The 26877-nt window shown below is 47.3% G+C and overlaps 1 protein-coding gene across 2 annotated transcripts in view; it reads right to left on the reverse strand.

Moving 5' to 3' along the window:
* Positions 1-26877, reverse strand: part of MAF (MAF bZIP transcription factor) — a 339020-nt gene that overhangs the window by 173204 nt on the left and 138939 nt on the right. The gene's annotated exons all lie outside the window — the stretch shown is intronic.

Below are 26877 nucleotides of genomic sequence, written 5' to 3' on the forward strand. Positions count from 1 at the left end.
CTCTTTGTCCAGTGCTCCGGGCAGACAGAAGCGGCTGACTTCTAGAGCAGCCGGGAGATGCAGGGGCCAGCCCAGCACGAGAAGCACCTAGCTTTTGCTGGTTTGCTCAGCCCATTTCCAGCATGTACTAATATGCGAGGTTGGCACCAGGGAGGGTGTCGTCTGGCAGCGCTATCCTTCATATGGAACATTAAGCTGAGGTCCTGCACAGGCTTGAACATTAACCATCCCCTGGTACCCATGAAGAAGAGCTACGGGTTTTATTAACCTCTGTGTCCTGGACGCATTGCGCGAGGAACGCCATCATTAACCCACCTCCAGACGGGGGACAGGGGCCTCTTTCCCAGCCCTGTTCCAAGAGTGCCGGCCCTACGAAATGCCTTCAATAATTTAAGGAAACTACCAAAATGTGACCATAAAGGATATAACTTCACCTCAAGGATGGCGATCCATAAAGATTTTGTGATAGTAAAAACTGTGCTTTGTTCTGTTACAAGCCCTTTGAAAGTTTCCCTCTCTCCCCATGTGTGCGTGTGTGTGTGTGTGTGTGCGTGTGAGCGCGTGTGCGTGTGTGCGCTTGGTGGGGATGGAGGGGAAGTCACGTAGTCATGTTCCCGCTGCTGGGACTCGGCTGAACTCACGGTGTAATTATTCCTAACATCATGGTCGTGGCAGGCCCACTAACCACAGCCCAGCCTGCACTAGGAGCCCCACTGGTAATCTCAGAGACACGCCGTATCGCTCATTTCTCCCCATGTCAGAGATTTTTTTTTTCCCTCAGTTCCAGACGTACAGCTTCATTATACAAATGGAACAAGCCCAAGAATACCCCTGACATCCTGACATGTGACTTTAAACACCGATCCAGTTCAGCCACCCCTCGAGGACTGGTTGCTCCTGGGCTTTGTTTCCTGAATGGCTCAGTTATCACTCTGCCCGGTGATGTGCTTTTTACTGGTGCCCCTTGTGCAGGCTTGCAATTGGCCTCTGACAGACAAGCAAGGGCCGGGGTATTTTAGCGCATGGAGGGAGAGTCAAGGCTCCCAGGAGCAAAATCCCTTCGCAGAGGGAGACTGACCTTCCTCCACGGTTTTAAATGTTAAAAAGCTGGTGCCATAAAAGAATGGGTAGTAAGTACTCAAATGCGCTTTTTACTTGAAAAAACAAAATGGGAGGGTGGATGGGGTATGGTTAGAAGCACCGGCTTGAAGAACGGAAGAGAGTGCATCGAGACCCTTCTGTTGTTGACTTTGTAAGTCACTGAAATTCACTGCATTTCTTATGGTTTCTTTATCTGTAAGCTGAAACTGACGCTGATGTGTCATAAACTCCTCCCTTCCTTCCCTCTACCCTTTTACTGTCCCTTCGTCCCCCCTCCCTCAAACAACATATTAAACGCCTACTATGTGCCAGCAAATACACTAGGTGCTAGGCGTACAGAGAAGAACGAGAAGAGTCTCTGAACCCAAAGGCTTCAGGCCAGCCTTTGTTGAGAAGATCTGATGAGGGGTCGTATAAAAAGCACTTCACAAATCAGAAAGACTTGCAGAAATATGCCTCTGTTTCTTACGATTGATTGCAGAAGTGGGCATATTTTATGGTTTGTTTGTTTTTTTCCCAAAAGATAGGATTGTAGATGGACCAGAGTTGTCAAATCGTGCTGGCCTCCGCACAAGGGTACAAGTGCAGGGCCAGTGGGTTGAACCTAGACTACAATGTGAATAGCGCCCCCTGGAGTTGTGCATTCTGTTGGTGCTGGAGGAAAAACCAAACAAACGGGCGCCAGGTTCCCCTCCCCACTTCCAACCTAAGCAGCAACCTTTTTCTTATTTTTTATGTACTTTCTAAATTGGTCTTATAGGGGCCCACTTCAAAGAGAAAAAAAAAAACAGTATTTGAAATCCACTGATCTTGGGGTGCAATAAAGGCCCTTCACTGAATTGGCGAACCAAAGGAAGAAGTAGGTTTTGTTTTGTTTTTTCTCCAAGAAACACGAACCAGGAGACTCTCCAATAGCTCTGTCCTTAGTCTGCCCACTCAGAACATTTTCAATTAAAAGCTGAGAGACATCTGTGTTTCTGAGCCTGCCAGGTGTTCCTGAGTCTTGTCTTGTCTACGTGGAGCTGAGCTCAGCTTGCTCTGTACTTTGGCTCTGGACTTTCCCACGACAGGTACCTGTGTCTGAACATGGGCTCTCTCTGCAGTCCCAAAGCCCACCCACAGGGAGTGATTTGATTTACTATAGAGCAGGAATAACCCTAAGCAAACCCCACCTTGCCAAATTCCTCTGCAGTTCTTGGCATTATACAAGTAGTGATATTTGATTTCCCCAAAGTATTAGCCACAGCAAACCTTGGGGAGGAGAAAGAGGGTGTAAACAGGGATAGGAAGATGGGCACAAGAGGCCATTCTTTTTTTTTTTTTTTTAAAGATTTTATTTATTTATTTGAGAGCGAGAGTGACTCAAGCATGAGCAGGGGGGAGGGGCAGAGGGAGAGGGAGAAGCAGGCTCCCCGCTGAGCAGAGAGCCTGATGGGGACTCGATCCCAGCACCCCAGGATCATGACTGGAGCCAAAGGCAGATGCTTAACCGACTGAGCCAACCAAGTGCCTGAGGCCATTCTTTATAAAGCCAAGCCCAGCGCTGAAGATTGGAACTTTCCAAGGTGATGAAAATGCTCTGTGTCCGTGCTGTCCAATACCATAGCCACTTGCCATGTGTGACTACTGAGTGCTTGAAATGTGTCTAGCGACTGAGGAACTGTATTTTTAATTTTATTACCTGCAATTAATTTGAAGTTAAATAGCCACGGCTGGCTAGTGGCTACCATATTGGACAGGGCAACTCCAAACACACCCAAGTCTCTGCAAATAAGTCGGCTCTTTGCAAAAGGCATTCGGTTCCTCGTTCCATTCACCCTTACGGTCAACAAGAAATTAATGCACCTTCAGTATGAGTCATAGCCTGTGCTGGGTACAGAGGGGGAAAGAAATATAAAGCTAGACAAAGTCCCAGTCTCAAGAAGCCACCGAGGGAATGAGTCAGAGCAACCAATTCTGTGTAGGTGCTGTTTCATGGGACGAGAGCAGAGAGGAAAGAGCACAAGGACTGCAAGAAGGCTGCATGGAGACGACAGCATTGAAGCTGTTCATATAAGAAGAGAGTAATTCATCTTGCAGAGAAAGGGAAGAACATTCTAACAGAGTGAAGAACGTGAACAAAAATCTCAAAACCATGATGTGACTATAGATTGGAGGTGACTTATAGGGTGCTGGGGTTTGGGTGTGAAGTGGGGCTGGGTGGTGCAGCAAGGCCAGAGAAAATTGTTCAGGAAGAATGGGACTAGACAGGAGGGACCTTACATAATGTCCTCTGGAGTTTGGACCTGACCTCAATTTAGAGTCCTGTGACTTTTCCTTAGGTATTAGTCTTGGGGCTCTTTACCCTGCTGCCAAATGAAATGTCCTCAGTAGTTCACTTTTTCTGTCTCTCCCGGCCTTCAAGGCTCTGTGTGAATCCTGCCTTCTCCAGAGGCCTTCCTCGATCTCACCTCCGTACACCAATCCCTCTCTTTTCCAATTTTGGTTTCCACTCCGCAGTCACTATTGGGTAATTTTCCACTACAGTCTTCACTTTGCTTGCCTTGCAGGTTTCGCACAAAGCCTCAAAGTCTTGGTGTCTGAGATCTCACCATAATCATTATTCTTTGTCCCCCATGTGTTCAGGAGCAGAGTAGGTACTCTGTAAATAACTCCCCCCCCCCCCCCGGGCTCATTAATTTGATGTATCACATCTCCATTGACTTATATCTAGGGATTAGTCTGAATACTTGTAGTTCTTGTGTTATCAACACTTGAGTTGGCTCCCCAGTTAGGCATACCCTGTGCCTTTTATTTTTGATAGCGAACCACAGTGCCATTCAAGGAGCCCCCATAGTTAGTCCTGACAATGCATATTGGGGAAAGCCCTGAAAATCACTGCCAGGGCAGGGGAAGTTGTGAACTCCCAGAGCTCTGACTGGTTCTGTTCTCAACTAAGTCAGCCTGGAGACCCTTTGGCCCTGAGTGATGGAGACAGTATGTACACTGAGCTGAGAGACACAGTTAGTTGTTACAAGATTTACTTGTGTGGCCCAGACATCTGGTCAGCCCCAAATGCTGTCTTTATTTACTGAATTACTTTGTAGAACTTTCTAGACTCACCATGTGTTTGGTTCCCCCAGGCTTTCCTCACGTTCATCTTTCTGCCTGTGATGCCCTCACCCACATGCGCTCCTTCTTCCAGGTCTCCACTCAGATGCCAGCCCCTCTAGGTCACCTTCCTCAACCACCGAGGCAGCCCTTCTGTGTTTGTCAAGCAAAGCACCCTTCAATAAGACTTATCTCATAAGGTCCCTAGAAGGTTATAGGAGCTGATGCCTGGATGGTATGAAAAGTTTAGTAATGCTAATGGTTGTCATTGATACTATGACTATTATAATAATTCATTTTGTAGTACACTTTGTTTTTCCCTTGTGCATGTTTAGCACCCAGCATAGGCCAGGCACAGAGAAGGTGTTTCCTGAATGAGTGAAGCATTATCAGTTAAGAGCCTTAGAAGAACAAGCCAGACCTTTACATTCAGAGGTCTGTGATCCAGGGTAACAGAAACCAAACTGAAAAACATAATACAACAAAAACGAGCCTTCAGAGGGTACTGGTGCCAAGAATGCAAGGTGAGAGGCCCATGCTGTCAGAGAAGAGGTCAGCTGACACTGTCAGGGGCATGGTCAAGGTGGCACCAGGTGTCAGCAGGTAGTAAGCAACCACGGGGAGCTGCTGGAGAAGGGCCCTATCGACTTTACAGGTCTCGTACCCATCTGTTCTCCACTGTGAGGAGTGCACGATTAGCCCTGGCAGATGGGGGTTCAATCCCAGCCCCGTTGCTTGAATGTTCCATGACATACCTAAGTCAAAGTTTCTCAACCTGGGCCTTACTGTGATGTCACGGCACTGGGTAATCCTGTGTGGTGGGGGCTGTCCTGTGCATTGTAGGACACTGAGTAGCACTGTTGGCCTCTACTCTCTTGGTCATAATTCTGCCCCCCTTTCCCAAATTGTGACAATTGCCTCCAGTTGAGAACCACTGCTCTAGGCTGAGCCTGGGTTTCCTTAGCTGCGAAATGGGGCTAACCGTTCCTATTGGGCCAGGCAGTTGTTAGGACCAAAAGCGGTAACATGTATGAAAGTGCTTAGCCCAGATCTGGTGCAGGGCTTGAGGGACACAATAAGGGACGGAGGAAAGAGTGCCCTCCCCCACCCACATGCTGTTCTGGGAGGCTGCACAAGAGATAACAGGGCAGGAGGGGACCCATCAGTCTCTGTCCTGAAATCCCACCAGAGTCAGCAGCTCACAGACCTCGCCTTGCCCTGTAGGTATGTAAATACGGGAATTATCAGGGCCAGCATCTGTGAGAGTTAAAGCAGGAAGTCCTTACAGCTTCCTGTAAAAAAACAAGTGACGAACTTGGATAAACAGCAAGCAGAGAAAAGATTCCTGTATCATCACCAGCCCCCAAAAGAGTTGTGCTCACTCACGCTCTCTCTGCCTCTCTCACACACACAAGCACACACTCTCTCTCTCTCTCTCTCTCTCACACACACACACACACACAAGGTCCTTGCAATGGGATGCAACGTAAAATAGTTGTCGAAACCCTCCCTTCTGGAGTCAGACTCGAGTTCATGCCTCACCTCTGCTACTTACGAGCTCTGTGACTTTGCTCCAGGTACTTTGCCCCTCTGAGCCATAGTTTTTCCTCTTTTTAACCCAGGGATAACAAGAGGACCTACTTCAAAGGGCTGACAGGAGAATCAAATGTGACTCTCTGTATCAGTCATGTACGGATTTCTCTCACGGACGACGTCCACAGTGGGACCAGGTGTGCAGAATGCAGTACATACTCATGGTGTTAGTTCTCCTTCTCAGCAATTGTGCAGCCGGCGGTCCTTCCTAAAGGGCAATCCCAATTCTCCCAGGGGAAGGGAGCTGCGGGGATGAGGCATCGCCTACTGGGGAAGAAAGCTCAGCAAATGGAGGCCCAATCAAGGGGCAGTCAGTGGGCATGCTGGAAGGCCAAGAGGATGGACCTTGACGTCAGACACATCTCAGTTCAAGTCCTGACTCCACAACTTAGCAGCTGAACAAATCCCCCCCTCTGTCTGAGCTCTCATGCGCCCCCTTTCTGTACCCTACAGGGCAGGGCCAGAGGCGAGTGCTGCCTTTGCCAACTCCTGGGTTGCCCATTTCCCTCCTTCGCTCATAACTCCCTCATGCTGGAGACAGAGGTAAACAAGGCAGGGGCCCTGCCTTCAAGGAGCCCAAAGCCTAGTGGGAAAGCCAAACTCTCCAAGAGAAGGTTTGGCTAGAAGAGAAGGTATAAAGGACCACGTCGAAAGCCCAGCTCAAAATGTAATTGCGTTAGTTAGAAGGGGCAAAGGTGGGGCGCCTGGGTGGCACAACGGTTAAGCGTCTGCCTTCGGCTCAGGGCATGATCCCGGCGTTACAGGATCGAGCCCCACGTCAGGCTACTCCACTATGAGCCTGCTTCTTCCTCTCCCACTCCCCCTGCTTGTGTTCCCTCTCTCGCTGGCTGTCTCTATCTCTGTCAAATAAATAAATAAAATCTTAAAAAAAAAAAAAAAAAAAAAAAAAAAAAAGAAGGGGCAAAGGTATGCTGCGTGACAACCTTCAAATCTCAGCCGCTTCGCACGACAGAGGAGCACACACACAGGGTCCACTGTGGGACCACGGGCTCCTCTGGACAGCTGTCCCTGTGTCATCTTAGTATTATAGATGTTCAAATCTCAGGGCGTCTCTATACCAACAGGGTGTCTGCAATCACCGAGGCGGGGAGTGGAACCACACCCTTTCGTGAATGCTTCCACCCCCAAGTGACGTGCTCCTTTCCCTTCACATTTCACTGCATGGAGTAGGTCACACGTTCTCTTCTTTCATTAGTGCTTTGCACAGGGTCTGGTGCAAGACAGAAACTCAACAAACTCTCGGAGAAAGAAGAACAGAAGGGATGGAGGAGAGGAGAAAAATGACTGAGTTGTTCAGGTTTCTAGCTGTTAGGAAACTTCTCTGCTGTCCAGGAACAAAACTGCATGTTGGGGAAGAAGTCTCCTTAAGCTGGGAGTGGTTCAATTTGTGGTTGAGGCTGGCCCAGCCTGATACGGTCAGCCTTCAAAGCTCCGTCGGCTTTTCTTTATGCAACTGCAAAGCCACTCGTGTGCGAAGCCCCTAAGGCCTCCAGGCCGCTGATACCTTCGACCTCCGCCTCAAGGTCTCCACCCCCTTATTTCTGCCTGGGGCCTATTAGAAAGAGCATGGGCTGTGGAGTCTGTTCAACCTGCATTTGACTCCTGGACGGTCCCCTTTCTAGCTGCGTGCCTGCGCCTTTGAGCGAGCCACCTGACAACACTAGAACTCCGCTTCCTGTCTACAAAGCAAGGACATTGATCAAGTCACAGACCCTCAATAACTGTTCCCCTTCCCATTTGGGCCACACCCTTGAATCCTTCACAGCATCACATTACAGCCCTTGGAATCACTCCCTATAAACATCTGAGCTTCCCACAGAGCATCCCCTGTGGGTGAGGCCTTCCCCGCCTCCTTGAAGCAAAGCGCCTGGTGTCTGCGTAGGCCAGAGCGCAGCACCTGTCCCCTCCCAGCAGCACTGACAGAGGGGATGTACCCAGCTCCGGGATGCCCACAGCTGCTGTGAGTGCCCCAAGCTGCCCCATGTCGCCCAGGATGGGAGCAGGGGCGATTACTCACTGCTAGTAATTATAGACAGGGACACCACCAGGAGATGGCTGAGCTGTGCACCTGGAAGCCGGCGGGGGAAGCTCTCAGAGCCTTCCGGTCGTGCTGCATTCTGGGAGGGTTCTTGGGGATTCCAGGGACCTGGATGAGGTCAGCCCCATTCACTCAAGTACCTGTGAGTTTTTGAGCAGCAACTCCGTGCCTGGCTCTGAATCATGTTGGGGCTACAGACGTGATCAGTATGATAAACATACTTAATTTTTATAAACTCTTCAGAATATGGCTGCTTCTGTTTCTCTTCAGGGTGATACCAGACATTCGGAAGAATACAAAAGGAAGTGGTTTACAGTTACATTGCAGATATATATATATATATCATATATATATATATAAAAAATAAAAAATCAGCGTTTATTGTGACTTGCACAGAATCCTATGCTGTTGTTGTTGTTTTTAAAGATTTTATTTATTTATTTGACAGAGAGAGAGAGAGACAGCCAGCGGGAGAGGGAACACAAGCAGGGGGAGTGGGAGAGGAAGAAGCAGGCTCACAGCGGAGGAGCCTGACGTGGGGCTCGATCTCATAACGCCGGGATCATGCCCTGAGCCGAAGGCAGACGCTTAACGACTGAGCCACCCAGGTGACCCCACAGAATCCTATGTGTTTAAGCTGAGAGGTTTGCAGATCATTCAAGGAGCACCCCCTTCCTTTCTTCAGTCTTCTAAATGTATAAAGAGAACCAAGAGACAAGAAGTAATTCAGACTTCCTGCCTAGGAACCCAACACTCCAAATGCCCAAATTTGTCTCTAGTATGAGGTTTTGCCTCAGGGACAAGAAAGGAGAACAGCATTTGAAGGCACCACGGATCTGAAAGCATCAGACAAACCTGGATGTCTGTGTCACTTTCTCTCTATTGTGGAAGCCACTTTATTTTGTGACCATTTCTTGATGGATAAAGGAGACATAATGAAGCTTTTCATACTGCTGTTTTTGGAGGATTGAAAACAGCAGCGTGTTCTCTACGAGAGAGGTGTTATACTGATCACTAGGACAGCTACCACAATTATTATTTCCACACAGCACACCCCCTTATTTTCAAGTTAGAAAAATGGAATATAGGCAAAAGCATTGTTTTCAAAACGCTGGAATTTCCAAGGCCTGTTAAGAGCCAGACTCATAGAATGAAAGGATGCCTTTTCTCAGATTTCTAGCAAAAGTTATTAAGAGAGGGCAGTACCAATCCTGTTCTCACGGCAGGCTGAGAGGGTGCCTATGGCCCCTTTCAGCAGAGGCTCGGACATTAATAGAACCTAATTTTTTAATGGACTCTGGGTGCATTTCTTTCTTGCATCTTGAGGTCTTTAAAATGCCTGTGGTGAATTGCAGGGACATAAACCTTTTATAGAAACAATCAAATATCACCTGGTAAGCTAATTAGCATAAGAATAGAACAAAGTCAGACTGTCCCAGGTTCACTGCCAAATGCCCAAAGGGCTCCTGCCAGCTCGTCCCCACCCTATTTCGGTGGTGGAGGGGTAAATTTTCTCCCTCTCCTCGCCAGTTTCCAGAGTGAAGCAAAGCTCCAAGGTGTGCGATTTGGATGTGCTGTTATTCTGGGGCGGGGCGGGGGGGGGCAGATGATCCCCCAAGTGGGCTTCCTGTTGGGCATCACGGGACAGAGGATGAGGAAGGAGGGAGGGATGGAGAGAGTGGGAGTTTGGGTGTCCCCCTCCCAGCCCCAACAGGCCTGCCTGGCCAACTTCCCTTTCTGGAAGCAGTGTGGTCATCCATCCCCTCCCCACGAGGCCCCTAACTTCCTGCCTGTCTTTCCAAGTATTTTCTCTTGTTGACTAAATATCAGAGGCTTGGTTTTGTTTATGACTTTCGGATAAAATATTGCAGGAAAGGAGTGTCCTCTCTCAGGTCCAGATAAGGCACGCGGAGGAGCTCCACACCGACCTGGTGTGCGCTAGTTTCTACGATAAAGCACGTGTGTCTTAGCCTGGAAATGGGACTTCTTAGTAATGGTAACTTGCAGGGGTCCTCTGCTCAGGCCTTACCCCGGAGAGACCCCCCCTCCCGCCCCTGGGACAGCTGCTGTGCCTGCCTGTGGACATTTTTCCAGTACTTTCCCCTGATCACCATGAGAGGCAACAGATAATCACACTGTTTAGCTAAACCAGGAAAGGAAAGCACACTACACTTTTCCATTTTCCCCCATCTTGAGCGTGCAACCAGCTTCAGTAAGAAAACCACGGCCCGTGTTCCAAGCTCAGCGATGCCATCTCATTGAACCTCCAGAACACAGACTCCAGCCCTGCCCAGCTTGAGAGACCATCGTCTAGTGTCTCCTTTAATTTAGCTGATAGATACGAAAACGGGTTGGGTTTTTTAAATAAATAGGCATTTCTCATTAGCTGGGAGCAGTGTGCAGGCTTCGGGCCTCTGTCAGCTGGGAACGGTCCCGGGGAAAACAAGAGCCCCTGTTCTCCCACACAAAAGCCCTGAATACCTGTGCCCCATGTTGGCTGGGGGTGATTATTCACTCATTCTGTTGTGACAGACAGAAAGGGAATTTAGCAAAGCACAAAATTTCCTAATTAGTGCGCTGGGAGTTCTTCGGATGGTAATTTGGAACAAAAAGAGGCAGCCCCATGACGAGAGGGTGAGGGAAAGGGAAAAATAAAGCAAAACGGGGGGGTGGGGGTGGGGAAGGTGGGGAAGAACAAGTGGCCGGCTCACGGTAGGCACAGAAAACAGTTCTAGAAGTTTCTCACAGGCAACAGAAGTTTTTCTTTTCCAGAGGCTGCTGCTCACATATGGCACCACGATCCCCAGGCGCCTGCCATATGTAAGGACACAAGGTTTTACGACTTATTGTCGGTAAGATTTATGACGATGATATATGATCAGCGATTTTTCATCTTCTCATCTCAGGAGCAAACACGCAGAGGTGCGGGCCCCGGGGTGGGAGGGGCGGCCGGGGCTGCAGGGTCCTAACACGGGGCCCCAGACACACTCGGGCCCTGGCCGGGTGCTGCCTCTTCCCCCTTAATAAAGGAACAGCCCGTGGTAGCGGCAGCAACAATTTATTTGATTAAAATGGGCTACTCTGGAGCTATTTTGCGGTATGTTAATGAGTGCTATATCGTAGACATTTATTAAATTAGATTTCATAAATGTCAGCCGTGTTTGCACAGGAAATGCACCAGTCTAAATGTGGACCGAACGCGGAATTAATCCCCCGCCCCCCCCAGGAGCACGAGCATTCCTGCAGGGGTGAAGGTGTGCCGGGGAGGTGAGGACAAGGCGCCCCGTGCACACCGTTCATATTAGCGCTGGTCCAACCCAGCCATCCTGGCTCGCGACCGCCCCGCCAACAACAAGAATTCGAGGAGGCTGAAAAGGAAGGAAATAACAGAACTCAACACTTCCTTGGAACAAGGCTTCAGCTTTCTGTGTCACAATATTTCACCTTTCCCTTACATTAGAATCAGCACAAACACGCGCAGCTTGAGAAAACAGTCCGCAGGAAGGGATGCAGATGTGGGGCCAGAAACGTCCTGGCTTTTGAGATCGGTGATTCCTTTGGCACCAGCCACTGAGATGTCCTCCCCAGCTCTGGTGCATCTGGACCTGCTGGAAGGAAGGAGCTTACTGATGAACCCATGTCAGACTCCAGATGGAGGGACCGTGAGCCCGGCGGCTCTGTCGTGCCCCAGTGTCCTCCATGCCTTTCCTTCCATGGCCTGTTCTAGAAGAGCTTAGATCTCACATGTTCCTCTTGGAGAAACAAACAGACAAAAGAAAAACAGCCCCATTAAAATGAATTTCTGGGGTCATGGATATTTTCATGGCAGATGCCATAATTCAGAGAAAAATCTTGATTGAACCCCCTTCCCACTTGGCATCAAAAAGAAATCAGCTTCTGATATGTACTTGGGGTGACCAGCCAGCCTAGCACTGCTCTGCCATGCATTGCCATGCCCCGTGAATTGATGAACCGGTCCCACCTTACACACTTCATTTTCTTTTCTTGTTCACAATCCAAGGCATTTTACACCTCCTGCAAAAAAAGCTTCCACTCACACTTGTAACAGACAGCCTGGAAGTAACCAGTGGATTCGAAGAATTTTTTTGGAATGTAACATGTGATTTGTCTTTTTTTTTTTTTTTTTAGCCCATTGGACGATTCTCCTGTGTCTTCTTCAAGAAAGAAAGACCATAAAAGTGACCGTGGCTGGTGCCTACAGAAGTGTAGTAGTCTGATCACATGCCTCTGGATTTGGGAGACAGGCTGATGCTTTGTGTTCCTTCTGACAGAAGCACTTGGAGAAAAGAAAATCCGTAAGATTGCTCCTTTGGCTGTGCAGCTTACAGATGTGTATCAGTATTCTTGGATGGCGACAGAGTGTCACTTTATATGTGATTTTGCAGGCAGGAGACCCCCAAGGGACGAGGCATCCACTTTGGCCATCAGCAGGCACACATGAGAAAATGGGAACACAGTCATGTTTCTGGACGCAGTGGTGACAGGCCGAAATACCCTCCCCACACAAACAAAGGAGATGAGAAAACAGGGCTTCTTGGCTTGTTCAGATTGGAAGACACAAATCTTTTTTTTTTTTTTTTTTTTTTTTTTAAAGATTTTATTTATTTATTTGACAGAGATAGAGACAGCCAGCGAGAGAGGGAACACAAGCAGGGGGAGTGGGAGAGGAAGAAGCAGGCTCCCAGCAGAGGAGCCTGATGTGGGGCTCGATCCCACAATGGCAGGATCACGCCCTGAGCCGAAGGCAGACGCTTAACCGCTGCGCCACCCAGGCACCCCAGAAGACACAAATCTTTGAAGGTAACATGATAGACACTCTGGACCAGGCTGGAGAACAGGCAAAGAGAGTTAGCCAGTGCGGCAAGGTGAACTCCTCATGCGAGCAAGGTCAAGTACTACCACCATTTCCGTATGTTGAGGAAGGACAACCCTCGAGGAAAAGTAAGCCTGGGCTCATACATCGTGTTGTTTTGCTTTGTTTTGTTTTCATGGCCACTGATTTTGAAATTCTGTTTGGCACGCTCTGTAGCTGCTAAGAGTTAGGTTAAGAAGAAGTGATTTGATCAATGAAAGCAAAGGGAGGTGGCCTTTCCTTTCCAGGTGGGCTGATTTGTGTCTATGAGTGTTCCAATGAAAGGAAATTCAAAGAAAGTGAGCACATTTGATATACGCAAGACTCTTCTTAGTGGGTCCTGGGAATTCTAGAGTCTTAAGTTAAAAGGAGACCTGATTTGAACCTACCACTTACTGCCTCTGAGACCTCAAACCTGTTCAGCAGACTTAAGGAGACCCTGTCTCCTCTTATCTCAGCTGAGGATACAACTTCCTTCCTGAGCTTTTGGCCTATAGAGGAGATTAAGCACCTGGGCGACACCTGCTACACACTTGGGGCTCAGTCGATGTTAGTTTTAGTTCATATTTCCATCGCTTTGGGCATAGGTAGCTTTTGGATGAATATGATTTCAGAGTCATTTATTTATGAGCTCAGGTACTCCTTCGAGAAATGTTCATGGAAGACCTGTTATGTGCCAGGGACTATTGAAGGCAATAGGGAAAAGATAGGAAACACGAGAGCTTAGGTCCCTATTCTCATGGAGACACAGATAATAGTCACTAAACAAATAAGTAAGATAATTTCAGATATGGAGAAAATAAGACAGCTAGAGTGACAAAGTGCCTGGAAGGGGGAACCGACTAAAGAGGGTGGCCAGCAAGGGACACCGTGAGGAGCTGACACTGACAAGAAAAACAAGAAGCAGGCAGCCAGATAAAGAACAAGAGGAAGGCTATTCTAGGGTAGGGTTGACAAATAAAATAACAGGACATTCAGTTAAACTTGAGTTTCGGATAAACAACCCTTTTCAGTGTGTATGTCCCAATATTGCATAGGATATAGTTATACTAAAAGGACTATAAACTGTTTGAAATTCAAAATTTTTTGAAGACTTTATTTATTTATTTATTTATTTATTTATTTATTTATTTATTTATTTGAGTTTGAGAAAGAGAGAGAGGGAGAGAGAATCTGAAGTGGACTCTGTGCTGAGTGCAGAGCCCGATGCAAGACTGGATCCCACGACCGCAAGATCATGACCTGAGCCTAAACCAAGAGTCAGACACTCAACCGACTGAGCCACCCAGGTGCCCCCGATATTCAAATTTAACTACATATCTTGTATTATTATTTACTAGATCTGGGCAGCCTATTGGAGGGGATGGGAACAGCAGGGACAAAGGTGATGCTGTGGGAATGAACTTGGCTTGTGTAGGGAGTAGAAAGAAGGTCAAAATGTCCTAGGAGGGGGAGATACGGTTTCTGACAGGAAGCCAGGGTCCCACCATAAAGGCTCTGAAGACTATGATGAAGAGTTTGGACAAATCCAACACAGTGACATGGAATTATCTAGTCCATGAATGACAGCTTAACTAACCATCAGAGGTTGGCTAATGAAGCCCGTGGGTCATATCCAGCCTGACATCTGTTTTTGTAAATAAAGTTTTATTGGAACTCAGTCTCACTCATTTGCTTACACGGTGCCTGTGGCTGCTTCCTCACTACAATGGCAGAGTGGAGCAGTTGCAACAGAGACCGTAAATCCCCCAAAACCTACTATACTTACTACCTTGTCCTTTAGAGAGACTGCAGAATGTCTCAGGAACCAAAACACAACAACTCCAAGGAACCAGCAACTTAGCTGTACTGAACTCTTATTTCCCACCCACTTTTCGTAGCTTCTATCTTTCTAGTTTGTGATTCCTGTTCAACCAGAAACTAGATTGTTAGGTAAGAGTTTTAAAACAATCATGTTTTCAGGTTCTTGAGTGTGGTACTAAAATGGAAAGAAAACTAATCTGATTCCATCACACGATTACTAATAATACTAAGATTCATTAACCAGTTACGACACAAGCATGAATGAAGACTTATTTCATAGACGTTTGTCCATTAAGACTATTACTTTCTCTGGTAAGAGGTGCAGACAAGACATGAGTGCATGTTGCTAAGTATTTATAATTTACACAAACTACACGGTCGCCAAGGTAGGGCGCATGCAGAATTACCTGGTTTTGAGGTCAGCTGTGAAAGAAATGGGCAGGATTTTGTAAATGCTCTGTTCCCCTTAAGAAAAATGAAATAATAAGAAAGCTCCATCAAGACACTGAAAAATAATGCTTTTAAAAGTTAATGCTGAAAAGCAAAACAAAGCAGCACAGCGGCGAGTCAACAGATCCTAGTTATAATTTCGATTTTATCACATGCCAGCTGAAGGCAATTATGTCACCTAAGTCGAGGTTTCTTTCTCCATAAAATGGGAACAATCCCACCCAGGGACACGTTATGATTTCTGGGGACACTAGGCACTTTTGCCTTCATGAATGCCCCCCCAAATATTAAAAATTATATTTTGCAACTGCCTTGGTATAAAGATGAATATAATTCAGGCTGAGTTGTAGTCACTTGTTCCTTCTCATTTTAAAAGACATTCAAATGCTTCTGTAGGATCGCAAAACTGTCCTGAGTCCTAGGTGCTGTGTCTGAGAGGTCAGGCCCCGGCCCCACCTGTTTCCAGGAGTGTGGTAGTGTGTGTCGGGGGGTGGTCTCCGGGAGGTAAATCGTGAAAAGGGGGGGGCGCATAATAAACACGCTATGGCTGGTGTTATGTACTGATACGCATACCTTTTAAAAATCAAGACATTCATATTATAGCCGATTTGTCGAATGGTGCCTTTAAAAATAAAATAGAATGCATTCCTATCCCAATCCTAATATTCATACGTTTTCATTATCGAAAACGAGAGCACACAAAAATGAACCCAAAAGGAGAAAATAGGAGTCACTCAGAATATGCTATTCCCCAGAACTAGCAATTCCTAATGCTTTAATGTATACCTTTCTGCTTTTCCTTTGCTTATACGGGGTGATTTTCGTTCTCACAGAACTGAAACACACCCTACACACTTTTTTTGTGACTTGTTTTTGCCCCATCTACCCAAAGAAGACGGATATTTGTCATATTAATTATTCTTTCACAACATCAGCTTAATGATGTTAGAACACCCCATCTTATAAAAAGCACCCACATTTATTTATATGCTCTCCTCTCACCCGACATTCCAATCTTTGTTTTTAATTCACCATTATAGACAATGTTGTGATGAATAATCTTGTGGCCACCTCTTTGCACATAGGTCCATGATGTCTTTTTTTATTTTTAAAATAAAATTCCTGTGGGCTTACCACTATCTGGAGTGTGGCCTCCCTGGGTAAAAAAAGATCTTACTCCACAGCTGGAACAGGAGATCCACAAAAGTAAAGGGTGCAATTAATGGCCTGGCTCCTCTTTAGCAAACTGGGTCCTGGGCAGAAAGTTCCTCTTGGCCGTAGGGTGGGAGCTCAGTCGGAGAACGGAACAACATTCCCCACGCGTTTCTCACTTGAATTTAAAACCTAGTGGTTTTGAAAGTCAGTTAGTAACCAAAAAACTTGTTAGTTCCTGACCACTGCTAGTAAGAAAAAATGCTAATTTATACAGAGAATATCCACATGGACTTCTAATGTTCTCCCTGATTTCCCTGCAGTGAGGGCATCTGAGAGTCAGGCTCTCCCACGTTATGAGCTGGGTAAGGCTGCACCATGCCCTTGCACCCAAACTTCTTCTCTGTAAAACTGGAAAAATGATACCTCGAGCCCACAAGATTGGAGGGACTGAGACAGGCAGGGACGTAAGGGAGCGAGCACAGTGCCTGAGCACAGTGCCCGCCGCATAGTAGCTGCAAACACCCATTAGCTCCTGCTCCAGTGCTCAGCGGAATCACGCGTGAGGACTTCCCCAGGCGGCACGAACCTAAGTGAGAGGATGTGTTGAAAAGCCTTTGCTGCTCTTCGGCCACAAAAGCTGAAAGAACTGCTGATGACTTACATGTATGCTTCGCAATCTTATTTCACTGAATAAATTCATCTCTTTATTTTGTCTCTGAGTCAGAAAAGACAATTGGCCATTTGAGGGAAGACGAAGGAGGGGCACCGGAAGACACGTCGTGTGAGACCTGAGTTCAGTGGGTAACAGCTACTATTTTGAGTCTCTGCTGAATTCCAGGCGAGTGAATTTTCTTACAGAGAAGTTGCCGAGTGAATTTCATTATTCCCATTTAACAGAAATGAAAACAGAGGCTAGGAAGGGCGAAACGACTTGCTGTGTCACATAGCCAATAAATGCCAGAAACAGGATCAGAACGCAAGACAGTCCCTCCACGTGAAGCACTTACTAAGTTCTTATCATGTGTTGAGTACGGTGCTCAGTTCCCTTCCTATCGTCCACATGCTTCTAGATACTACTAGATGCTTCTAGATACTATAAGATGCTTCTGGATGCTAGTTTCAGGTGTGCAACATAATGGTGCAGTATTTGTATATGTTGCAAAATGATCCCCACAATAAGTCCAGTTAACGTCCAATACCGCACATAGTTACAATTTTTTTTTCTTATGATGAGAATTTTCAAGATTCACTCTCCTAGTTTCAAATGCGCAATACAGTATTATTAACTATGGTCATCATGCTATACGTTACATCCCCATGGCATTCATTTTATAATTAGAAATTTGTACCTTTTGGCTCCCTTCACATATATCTCAAACTGCACCCCCCCCCAACTCATCTATTCTCTACATCCATGGGGTTGGTTGTGAGTTTGCTTGTTTTTTTAGATTCTCTATGTAAGTGAGACCATGTGGCATTTGTCTTTCTCTGTCTGATTTACTTCACTTAGCATAATGCCCTCAAGGTCCTTCTGTGTAGCAGCAAATGGCAAGACTTCATTCTTTTTTTATGGCCGAATAATATTCCACCGTAGATATGCCACAATTGCTTTATCCATTCATCCATCAGTGGACACTTGGGCTGTTTCTCTATTTCGGCTATTGTAAATAAGGCTGCAGTGAACATGCATATATCTTTTCGAGTTAATGTTTTCATTTTCTTTGGATAAATACCCAAGAAGTGGATTTGCCGGATCCTACAGTAGCTCCATTTTTAATTTCTTGAGGAACCTCCATACTGTTTTCCATAGCGACTGCACCAATTTCCATTCCCACCAGCAGTGCACAAGGATTCTTCTAGACAGGATACCTCTAGATATTTCTAAGCGCTTTGACCTTCTAGCCCTGTGCTGTCCCACGCAGCTATTGAGATTGGAAATGTAAGCAGTGCTGCTGAGGAACTGATTTTTTTATTTCATTTAATTTTACAATTAATTTAAATGTAAATACTAGTACTTAATTCAGTTATTGGCAAACTTAAGTATGTTTGGAAAAACCTGGGTGGGTGAATCTACTTTTTCAACTGTAAATACTAGGAAATCTAAGTACAGATCAAGTATTTCTGATAAAGTTACAGCAGCCAAAAGAAGAGGTGTTGTCAGTATATAAAGTACACACTGGATCTGGAAGACATAGTGTGGAAAAAAAAGAATGTAAGCTATCTGGCTCATATTCACATATTGATTACATGATGCAATGATAATGTTTTGGATGTACTGAATTAAATAAAGTCTATTATAATAAAGTCCACCTGTTTGTTCTTACCTCATTCAATACGTCTAATAAAATCTTTGAAAGTACAAATGGATACTGGTTGTTTTCCATGGCGACGCCTCCATCACCTCTTACTTTTGGGTTCTTACTAGAATTTCCTGCAAGATCTAACCCTGCTCCACAGTTAGTTCCAATGAGTCAGGTGAGACCCTGCCTCCAGCTCTGCGATAAAACATGTGACCCAGGGCTGAGCCACAAGAAAACCACAAGTCCCCACTCAGTACGAGTGGGGTTCAAGGGTCTAGCCAGTCAGCTGTTGCTCCATCCACATGGTCAGAGCGATTGGTTCACAGAAGGACACGTGCCCTAGGTTAATCGATGCAAAGTGAATCCACGGGTCTGGATGGAAGGTTCACACAAATGAAGCTTTTCCCCTCCAGGGTCTGCTAACAGGAAAATGGTGTGCATTTGGAGCTGCCAGAGCCCACACTTAAGAAGCTGGCATGAAGTCCTAACGTGAAACTGACACAAAACACAGGCACTACTGAGAGATGCAAGGTAACAGCCCTGATGACATTACTTGTACACCTTGATCGAACCGTGCCTGAAGCCAATATATACACACACACACACCTGGATTGCCGTTGGGCCTGAGCCACTAAACTGCCTTGTTTTCTGCTCCAGCCCAGTGAGCCGCATTCCTGCCATTGGTACTGAAAGTTCAGGATAATGTCCACATTCGTTTAAATTTGTTGTGAGGACTACACAGGATAATGGGTAGGAAACACTTAGGAAATTAGAAGTTACGACACATTTCAGTTATTATTGTGGTTTTAGAAGAGAAAGAAAAAATAAACACAAAGATGCAGGCAACCTGAACAAAGGCCACAATCAACGACTCCAGATGCAAATCAAAACCTACGTTTGGAAAGAGCCCCATTCAGATCACTTAGCTTCACGGGCTGCTTATCTCATCCAGCTGTTACTGGGTGCACTTCCCTTGTCCACCTGCTGTGCCCTGGGCTGCCCCCAGACACCTGCTGCCACCTCAGCTGGGCCTGAACTGCACTGTTAGTCGGCCACTTCTACCTGGGTCTTCCTGCAAATGATTCTGTGGTTGCTTATTCATTTTTTCCCATTCATTGGCTTATTTACTTATTTGGAGCTGGTGATGTCAGCCCAGTACTTTGGGACTGTGTTTGGAGAGCTGGCCTGCATGCCGCTGGACACAACCCTTTAGGCAGACAGTGTCTTTCTCAGGTTACGGTCAGGAACGCTCCTTCCCCCCACCTCGAAGGCCCTGCCTGAAGGCCCCCTCAGACCTCTTTCTTTCCACTTTCTCCCTCTCCACCTGCTGCTTCTCACCTCTCTGTTTGAGATCCACTTGCCTGAGCAGCCTTACCTGACAGCTCCTGCCTGGCCTCTGTGCCCCCCTCTGGACTCTCCATCCCGGCCCCTGTTACACTGGTGTGTAGCCGCTCTGTTTATTTGTCTAGCAAGCTTTCCAGCAGACCACGACCTCCCCATGGGCAGGAATCGGATTGTATTCAACTCTGTGCCTCTCTGAATTTGGACCGCAGTGGCTGGAGCCTCAGAGATGATTAATAGGTATAAAATGAACAAATGAATGGAACGCAAGTGAGCAAGAACGGCCCCGATCTCCCACGGCCTCCAACTTGCCTCCAAGCTTTTCTGTTGCAAAGCAACTTTCAAGAGTCTCTGCTGATGCTTTAAAAACAGAGCTCTGCGTGAAACAGATGATGAGTGTCTCTCAAGTACCTCTACCTCTTCCTCCTGCACCCAGTGGTTTGGGGTGGGCTGGGGGGTTCCTGGTCTCTCTGACAAGCCCTGTAGAGCGGTCCCAGAGATCTCAGCCTTAGTGCACGGGCAGCCCATGCTCATGGTTAGACATGTTTTCTGCAACCACTTCTAACTCAGTACTCAGCTGTGTCAAGGACAAGTGTGGCACGGATCGTGGTGTCCTGTTGCTACCTTGGAACCCTCCAGGTGCATCTTCCCTTTAATTGTGAGTCTGGGAGAACGAGAGAGAGAGAGAGAGAGAGAAGGAGAAAGAGAGATTGAGGGACAGAGGGAGGAAGAAGGAGGGACAGGGAGGGAGAAAGAGAGGGAAGGAGGGAGAGGGAGAGAGAGAGAGAGAGAAAATGCTGTCTTCTCCCTGGAGATCACAGAAGGGAGGGCTCGGCCCTGGGGTTACCAGAGGCCATGATGAAGCAGCTGCCATGAGAACATCTCCTGTGATGGACAGAGAGACGGAGACTCCATGGAATGCATGAATAAGTCACTCTGGAAATAGTGCATTTCACGTCCATCACTTGGCAAGAACAAGGCTAAGATGTGCTGTAAACAACATGATGTCTTTAAATGCCTACTGGAGCTAATTAAGTTGGAAGTGGGGACGTTTGGATGCTTTTCTTTGGCACATCCTTGGAGGGTTACCTTGGGGCCTTACTTGGGAACATCCTCTCCCAGAATTAAGAAATTCTGTGCGCCTCACGCTGCACTGGCCCATCTCTGAGCAAATTCGGATTATTCCATCATGAGTCAACACAGACCTCCTGCCCACTGGTCTGCTATCTGCTGGCAAAGAGGGAACAGACACGAAAGAGGAGATCAGTGGAGAGGACAGTGTCTGCAATCTTCTGTGAGTCTCCCCTGCCTCTCTCCGCCCCATATGCCAGGCTGTTTCTGTCCCTAAGCAGGAGGCCTCCCCTCTGAGGAGCACTGCCCTCTCCTGATGCCATAAGATGAAGTAATTTGCTTTTAATTAGGACTACAGTCACTTCCGAACGAGTGGGGGAAGCAGGCTGGCTCTTGTGGATTCGATGCACACAGTAAATTCAGATCCCACTGTGGACAGCCAAGTTGAGCGGCCGGTCCCTCATGCTCTGGGCTTCTCACCCCGGTCGACAAGTGTCTAGTCATATGTACCGGTTAACAGAGATGTCACAGGGCGTGAAACCATGACCCTCTGGTTCCCTCTGTACCTGGTGCTGAAATTATCTCCAGTTGATCGGGTCTGTGCTCTCCTGCAAGCATCTGCCTAGTACTCTGGTCTATGTAACATTCAAATGCTCTTCCCTCCAGCTCAGCACCCCCAGGATGGGTATCCTCCCCCCCCCCATAATTTGCAGCTCTTGCTGGAAGAACTTAAACAGTTTGTTGGGGCTGAGAAAGAGAAGAGAAAGGGACAGGAACACAGGCTCTGTGGCCTTGACCCCACCAAGATCCACCCTGGAGTTCCGGGCTGGGGACCAAGTCTTCCTGCCTCGCTGTGGTTCCAGGCCAGCTGTCCACCACGGCCCCTTTGTTTCAGAAGTCACACACGGGAGCCTCAACCTGGTTTCCACATTGGCTTTCTGCTCCCTTCTCCCCGCTCCCTGCACCCCGCACATTTTATGACGATAACTGGAAAGGAAAGAAAGGTAGCAGCTTTGTTTACAATGCAATTAACATCTGAATAATTTACTACGAAATAAGCTGGAGCTATATTCAGCGCAGAGAGCCTGCTCCCTTTTTAAAGCCAGCTTGAAACCCTCAGAGGCGGGACTGTCTGCTCCCTGCTCAGGGCTGAGCTGGGTCTGTCAGACAACCAGCCGCTGGCATCAACACCCCCCGCTTCTGACAAAGCCCAACTGGAAATTTTCTCCAGAAGACACCACTCCCTCATTTGGACTTTTGCTCAGGCATAGCTGTTTCTGCCCACGGCTCTGGTGCCCCTCAGTCCAGGCCCGTCGCCCCTCTCCCATCAAGGGCAACTCCAGTCCCAGATGGCTCCTCTGCCTGGCACGGAGCACATTTTTTAAGAAATGCCTGCCGAAGGTAAGAGTGAGAGAGGCCCAGGCCCGGTGGTGAGAAGAGAAGGCTGACTCACGGCTCCCATGCTTCGCGGGGCCCTGCCCAACGCCCACCTTGGGAGAACCGAACGTCTGGATGAGTTGGCACAAAGAAAGCCACTTACCACGTGGGCCTGGCAGGGGAGAGGGTGCTGTCTGCATGAACAGCACCCGGCTTACCCCTCCAGCTGGCTTTGATTTGTGCTTCTGGTTCAACAAATAAGCACAATCCTGCTTCATCATGCTAAGCGTGCCCCGGAGCAGCTGTCTCACTTCCAAACACATAGCTTTGCTTTGCCCACTGGCCTTGGCCTTGGCACTCTTTCCTCCCTCCCTCACTTTCCATGAGACCCTAAGATTGCTCTTTCTCTCGGTTATAACTTTTTAAGACAACAGATATTCAGAGTCCCTGTACGGAGACAGGGAAGATGCTCTTGGATCCACACCCACATTCCTTTCTACCGCTCCTGACTTCCATTTCCCCTGACACCAATCTCCCCGCCAGACCCAGAGGGCTCATGGGAGCCCATGCCGTCCAGAACTCTTCTGCTCTGCCACTCAGAATTTTGGATTGTAGGTGTATATATGAACGTGGGTTGGGGCAGTGGGAAGTTCTTGCCAGGAATACTGGGATAGGGAGTAGACTTCTGTTAGACTTCCTGGACAAAGTGACTTAAATCCAAGTAGGTAAATAGGTAATCAGTCTGTTTTATATCTTGGGAACTTACAGGGCTGCAACTAGCCCACACAGTGTTTTTGTTTAAAGTAGAAGAGGGTGCCTCTTCCACCAGGCAAAGAGAGCCCCTCCCCCACCTGTCAGGGCAGGCAGCTCAGTGATTCATATGCAAGTTAGATTTCCATCCTCACTTGGCCCCTAGGCTGAGCACCTTTGTGCAGTGCACAACCTACTCAACCATGCAGAGCAGCCTGAGTACTGGATAAAGGAAAGCAGCATTGTGGTGAGCCATGAGTCCTGAAGTCTAATACACAGACTGAAGATAGCAGTTAAAGACTGAGGCTTGTGGAGCCAGCAGTATGGATTTGAATTCCACCTGGGTCATATACTAGCCAAGTAACATAAACGAGTTGTTTAATTTCTCTGCACCTCAGTTTCTTCATTTGTGTAGGCGAGCACAAAATAGGTCTTAAGAGTACACACACTTCACTTATCCATTGCATACTGCCTTATTAAATATTTAAATATTCCCAGGTCCTTCACTGATAGAAAACTCTGGACAAATCTTTTCATCTCTCTGGGTCTGTTTATTTACATTCAGAGTGATTTTATTGAAGGTGTTTCTTAGAAGTGATAATTGGAGACTTTCACCACCAATCTGTGAGTGTGTCCTCCTGACACACTCTAGCTCGTGCTCTGACCTGAGGGCACCACTTTTGCAGACCTCCACTCTTCCTTCATCTGCCCCGTGAGCACTAGCAGTGGAAGAGATAGGGCCTTTCTGCTCCAAGAAACATGATTTTCTGCTACTTCTAAGGAGTTCCTCTGTGAGGGACTTCTCGAGAGAGTCACACAGTGTGGCTGATACCGAGAGGACGTGGTTCCCTTACCAGGTGTCCTGGGGCAAATTGTGTCCCCCTCACCCCAAATTCACATGTTGAGGTTCTAACCCCCAGGACCTCAGAATGTGACCTTATTTGGAAAAAGGGTCTTTGCCGATGTTATTAGTTAAGATGTGGTCACACTGGAGCAGGATGAGCCTTATTCCAATGACTGCCATCCTTATAAGAAGGGGAGACTTGGAGACAGACACACAGAGAGCACCCCATGTGAACACAGAGGCAGCCCTGGGGCAATATGCCTCCAAGCCAAGGAACACCAAAGATGCCAGCGAACCCCCAGAAGCTGAAGGAGGGGCTGGAACAGAAGGTCCTCAGAAGGAACCAACCCTACCAACACCTTGATCTTGGACTTCTGGCCTCCAGAGCTGGGAGACAGTACATCTCCGTCTCGTCAGCCACCCAGTCTCTGGCCCTTGGCCATGGCAGCCCTAATGAACTACATACACCAGGTAAGAGAGATTCTCTTCCATGTTCCAGAAGCCCGCAGCGCGTCACGGGATCCCAGTGCGGGCGTCAGCCAAGCTACACTTTGCTACACGGCATGGCCCTTCTGCAGTAGTTCACGAACTGTCAGAGCTGTGAACCTGAGATCCTCGGTTGCCAAGGGGGTGACTGGGGTTATTTAATACATTTCTTTTCCCACAATGAATCTGAAGTAGCTTAAGGGAAACACATAAAGTAAGATGGTAGAACCAGTAAAAACATAGCAGTAGAACAGAACAAGCATGAATCCAACCAGAAGGTCAGTCGAAGGATGGGGTTGGTGATGTGTCACCTTCCTGGCCGATGAGAACACACAGCTGATTGTGTTTTGCTTTCTGCTGTGGCCACCAGGAAGCTCAGCACCATGTGTGCCGCTCAACTGTGTCTTCTACTCAGAATGCAGCTCTGGGATTCTTGGTGGTGGTTACACGGCAGTCCCATGGGGGCGGTGATACTTTTCTAGCCTGTTGTTCTAAAATAATGGGAATGGGAGGGAGATCGAAGTCCCTTAAGGACCTTAGAGAGGAGAGAGACATAATCTCCAGCTGTAATAGGAAAGGCCCTACTATGCGAAGCCTGGAGGAAATGCTTAAACTTGCTATTGTTACCATTCTCACGCACTGACTACCGTTAATGGGCACATGGGCTCTTCTCGGGGCTACCCACCGAATGATGGTCACAGGAAATCTCATGCAAGGCCATGAGTTAGACTCACAGTGTTTTAAAAAATGGGAAATTTTACACGTGTTTCAAAAATCCAAATTTTTTTCTTCATTCATGTTAAGTCAGAAAGATCCAGCATCACTGGTCCCCTGCATTCTCATGTAGCAGTGATGGACAACAGTGCCTTCTTTACACAGGGCACATGGCCCCAGTTTGCCACAGTCCCTACCATTCCCTATTCTCCTTCCATTAGGCCGCCTGTAGGTGCCGAGCTTGTGTGTCCTGATCTCTTAGCATCCTCAGAGTGAGGTGGTGTGGTAGTGACAGCTCTCCCCATTGTACAGGTGAGGGAACAAAAGCCCAGAGGCAAATAGGCTCTGATGTGAAGCGTGCCCCCTAAATTGTGCAGTAAACAACATGTGCAACTGCACACCAGGCCCTCCAAGGTGGCGTGAATGGCCGGCATCTGCAGACCTTAGTGAAGTTCAAATATAGTAATGAAATAATGTATGCATAGTAACAAACATACGGTGGTATGCTTATAAATGTTTAACAGTAAGCTCCCTGGGGGAGGGAAACCCTAATTTGTAATGTATGCCAATTTCTGTGGTGTAAATGCTTCCATCATGGCTAATTTCAAGTTACCCATGTGAAGCCAACTGGCTTGCAAAGTACCTGGAAATTTAACAATGGCCTCGTGAGGACCAGTTACAAGCAGGGTACAGCTCATTACTACACTGGCTCGCACTGGCTTACAAGAGCCAACTGTTAAATGGATGTATGATGTTTTACACTATATAGTCTATTACATTTTGTTATGTTACATTTTATACTTATAAAAGTATACTGGATTCTGTTAGTACATTATATATATTCAATATATCATTTAAATAGGAAAGATATTTAAATAAATGATATATGGCTTTAATAGATAACAGTAATTCATAAATATTTTATTCCCTGTTAAAGATTATGTAATAAAATAAATGTTACATTTTAAAAGATTATAAAGAAAAAGTAGAACACCCATAAAGGTTAATTTCTTCCTTTCCTTGCTACAAATGGTCTAAGTATCGGGCCAGTCCTTCCTCCTCCTCTTCTGAGCCCGGCTTCCACGGGTTAGGATCCAAAGGAAAATCCAGATCCGGGTACAGACGCTTCAGTAGCATGGTTGGATGGATTCCCTAGAGGCATCGACTTTTTAATGGCCTGGAGCTGCCGATGGGCTCTCTCCCAGGCCCAGATTCTGTGCTTATCTGATGGGCCCGGCAGAGCGTGGAGCAGCCCGTGGTGGGCAGAGACTCAGGCTGCTGGCCCGGGCTGCTGTGCCTTCACATATGAGAGACTGCCTTGCTCTGGCTACACACACACACACACACACACACACACACACACACCACATGCAGATACACACTTGTGTGTGGAGTCCCATATGCACAGGTGCACACACATGTACTCATACACATGCATACATGACACACACAGACACACAATTCCTTCTTGAGAATCATCCTGCAAACGATAACGATGGGTTGAAAGCCTCCACGTTCCCCAAAGTCAAGGGCACTGCCTCAGATGTAGGAAACCAAGCACCCTCCCCGATTAAATAAGTGCAATCGAGAGAGAAGTCCTTTGAAAGTTTACTCTCCGTGGAGCTTTACCGCGTACCCGGCCCTTCATGTGCATCCACTCACTCAGACCTACAGCCGTGTCAGGACAGATCTTGTGTGTTTTCATCCCCATTTTTCCAAGAGGAAACTAAGGCCCGGGAAGCTGGAACAGTTTGCTTAGGGTCACACAGATGGCCGGCAAGAGATATTCTGGCTGGTCCCCTCTAGGGGCTTTCCTCTTCTCCCCGAATTCATCCTTCAAGCCCCCCATGCGAGGAGTGTACTGGTTTTA

The sequence above is a fragment of the Ursus americanus genome, chromosome 21 (assembly GCF_024610735.1).
Source record: "Ursus americanus isolate L20-20 chromosome 21, mUrsAme1.1.p, whole genome shotgun sequence".
In the NCBI taxonomy this organism is placed as follows: domain Eukaryota; kingdom Metazoa; phylum Chordata; class Mammalia; order Carnivora; family Ursidae; genus Ursus; species Ursus americanus.